The sequence below is a fragment of the Scyliorhinus torazame genome, chromosome 9 (assembly GCF_047496885.1).
Source record: "Scyliorhinus torazame isolate Kashiwa2021f chromosome 9, sScyTor2.1, whole genome shotgun sequence".
NCBI lineage: Eukaryota > Metazoa > Chordata > Chondrichthyes > Carcharhiniformes > Scyliorhinidae > Scyliorhinus > Scyliorhinus torazame.
In genome coordinates, this window is record NC_092715.1 from 48,831,923 (window position 1) to 48,835,437 (window position 3,515).

General features: G+C 45.9%; 1 pseudogene; it reads left to right on the plus strand.

Annotated features, from left to right (window-relative positions):
• The first annotated feature begins 609 nt into the window (after positions 1 to 609).
• Positions 610 to 3,254, plus strand: LOC140429182 (elongation factor 1-alpha 1-like; annotated as a pseudogene).
• Positions 3,255 to 3,515: the final 261 nt, after the last annotated feature.

The window sequence follows — 3,515 nt, forward strand, 5'->3', positions numbered from 1 at the left end:
GCTATACAGACCATGAGGCAGCCCTTTATGTATGGATCCCAGATGGGCGGAGCCAGAGGCAGAGTCCCCAGGGTTCCAAGCCCGGTCTTAAAGGGGACATCACCTTACATGATGATAAGGCAGTAACCGTTCATCACAAGACCCATGATATTCAGGCATTCCCCTGTGGAAGTGGCCAAATGAACTGGCATTTTTGCCAAAGACAAGGGGCTGGATTCTCCACTTCTGAGACTAAGTGCTGACGTTAACGGAGAACCCGGGCACTTTCACGACAGAAAAATGGGCGCCGCACCTGCACCGATTCCGCTACTATTAATGGGCTAGCACTGACGCCACGTGGAACACCATCAATTCTAATGGAAAATGGTGCGGGATTCTCCGGGACTGTGATTGACAGTCAGGAGGCTGACAAGCTGCAGCCACATATAAATGCTTCTCCTCCCACACACACCATCCCAGCCAACAAGATGGCTGTAAGGAGAGCAGCTCCGCAGTTCACGGAATCCCCCGCCCCCCCCATTGTGTTTCACTTTGGCAGTGCAGCCCAGTTTGAAGGCTGACTGAGCTGAGCTGATTGCTGCTGCTGGTGTGGGTGAGTTTGAAGCTGGAATATCAAAGAATGGATGAGCTAGAGAGCATGCCCTGCTGGCCTACATCCTGGGTGTGAGGCAGCTCATTATTGGTGTCAACAAGATGGACTCTACTGAGCCACCATACAGCGCAAAACGATATGAGGAAATCACAAAGGAATCCACCACATACATCAGGAAGATGGGCTACAATCCAGCTAGTCTTGCTGTTGTCCCCATCTCTGGATGGAATGGTGACAATATACTGGAAACCAGTTCAAATATGTCTTGGTTCAAAGGTTGGGAGGTAACTAAGAAAGATGGTCACTGGACACATTCTTTTGGAGGCCATGGACAACATTCAACCTCCGGAACGCCCTGTAAGAAAATCACTTTGTCTCCCTTTGCAGGATGTCTACAAGATTGGTGTTATTGGTACGGTAGCAGTTAGTCGTATTGAGACCGGTGTTATGAAACCTGGTATGGGGTGCAATTTGCTCTGTTATATCTTTAAAACCTCTGATACGTTCGACCAGTTTACTTACTCAAAGTTTTACCCAAGTGTCTTTATTTACGAGATGAACAAAGGACAAAACAGGTTCACAGTTTAACCCAATTTTATTCACAATTATATGACTCAGACTCACAGCTGAGCTTTGGGTTTTACCCACACTTAGTGAAGGAGGATGGCAGGCTACAATCACTCGATGTGGATGTCTTCTCTGAGTTCAAAACCCAGGGTCCTTTCTTCTTGCGATGGTTGTTCCTGGGGAACTCCCAGGTTATCGCTCAAGATCTGTTTCAAGTCCCTTTCTTTATACTGGGAAGCTAGGATTGAGTCATAGGTATACACCCATCACTGGCCATTGTCCTAGCCAGACCCCACTGGTTAATGGAAAAAACCAGATACTCCTGTTTATTCAGGGTGATTCAATTAGGACCCATTGTCCTCTGAAACACCCTTGCCTGACCAACCATCAGCTCATTATGGAGCCTGATGGCTTCTTTTGTCTGTCCTTCGTCCTGCTGCAAAGTTGATCACCTGTGTCTGGAAGTCTGTTACATATTCATAGACTTCGAGTGGGTAATCACAAAGTCCATATAGCAATAGAAGGTTTATGCCTTGACTTGAGCGTTTTTGCAGCCATTATAGATTCCAGCCAGGGTTTCATGAGGCAGCATCTGTTCCTGGTCCATGTGCATCCCCTCAGCCTGCCCTCAGTACCACAGCTCCTGCTAATATTGTCACTGAAGTGAAATCTGTGGAAATACATCAAGAAGCCCTTCAGGAAGCCTTACCTGGTGACAATGTTGGTTTCAATGTGAAGACCGTTCCCGTTAAAGATATCCATCGGGGTAATGTTACCGGTGACAGCAAAGTAAATCCACCAATGGAAGTGTCTGCCTTTGTTGCACAGGTTACTATCCTGAACCACCCTGGACAGGTTTGTGCTGGCTATGCCCAGTACTTGATTGCCATACTGCCCACATTGTCAGTAAGTTTAATGAGATAAATGAGAAGATTGATCGTCGTTCCGGCAAGAACATAGAACATAGAACATTACAGCGCAGTACAGGCCCTTCGGCCCTCGATGTTGCGCCGACCTGTGAAACCACTCTAAAGCCCATCTACACTATTCCCTTATTGTCCATATGTCTATCCAATGACCATTTGAATGTCCTTAGTGTTGGCGAGTCCACTACTGTTGCAGGCAGGGCATTCCACGCCCTTACTACTCTCTGAGTAAAGAACCTACCTCTGACATCTGTCTTATATCTAGCTCCCCTCAATTTAAAGGTATGTCCCCTCGTGCTAGACATCAGCATCTGAGGAAAAAGCTCTCACTGTCACCCTATCCAATCCTCTGATCATCTTGTATGCCTCAATTAAGTCACCTCTTAACCTTCTTCTCTCTAACAAAAACAGCCTCAAGTCCCTCAGCCTTTCCTCATAAGATCTTCCCTCCATACCAGGCAACATTCTGGTAAATCTCCTCTGCACCCTTTCCAATGCTTCCACATCCTTCCTATAATGCGGCGACCAGAATTGCACGCAATACTCCAAATGCGGCCGCACCAGAGTGCTGTATAACTGCAGCATGACCTCATGGTTCCTAAACTCAATCCCTCTACCAATAAAAGCTAACACACCGTACGCCTTCTTAACAACCCTCTCAACCTGGGTGGCAACTTTCAGGGATCTATGTACATGGACACCGAGATCTCTCTGCTCATCCACACTGCCAAGAATCTTACCATTAGCCCAGTGCTCAGTCTTCCTGTTATTCCTTCCAAAATGAATCACCTCACACTTTTCTGCGTTAAACTCCATTTGCCACCTCTCAGCCCAGCGCTGCAGCTTATCTATGTCCCTCTGTAACTTGTAAGAAGTTGGAAGATAGTCCAAAATTCGTTAAGTCTGGAGATGTAGCCATCGTAGATGTGACTCCAACCAAGCCCATGTTTGTGGACAGCTTCTCTGAATACCCACCTCTTGGTCGTTTCGCTGTCCGTGACATGAGACAAACTGTGGCTGTAGGTGCGATCAAGGGTGTTACTAAGAAGGAATCTGCTGTCAAAACGCCCAAGGCTGCAAGTACAATATTAGAGAAGTGAATATCACCATTGTCCACTCTGATTCAGCAAGTCCAGTTGAGACTGACACCACCAAACGTTTGTTTGTTACCAGCCAAATGTGTGTGTTGATGAGAGACTGGATATTAATTAAAATTCATTGAAAGAAATTCAGGAGGAAAGGATAAGGAATGGTGGAACCTTGATGTATTTGTAAATGCCCTTTTTACTTTAGGTGATAACTGTTTTGGTTGTGTAACAACTTAAACAAATAAGAATACAAAGCTTAATAATCCTTTATGTTACCAAAGTTGATATATGACCGTCTCCAGAATTCAGACTCGTAATTGACTGGAAAGATGTGCTGGCCTT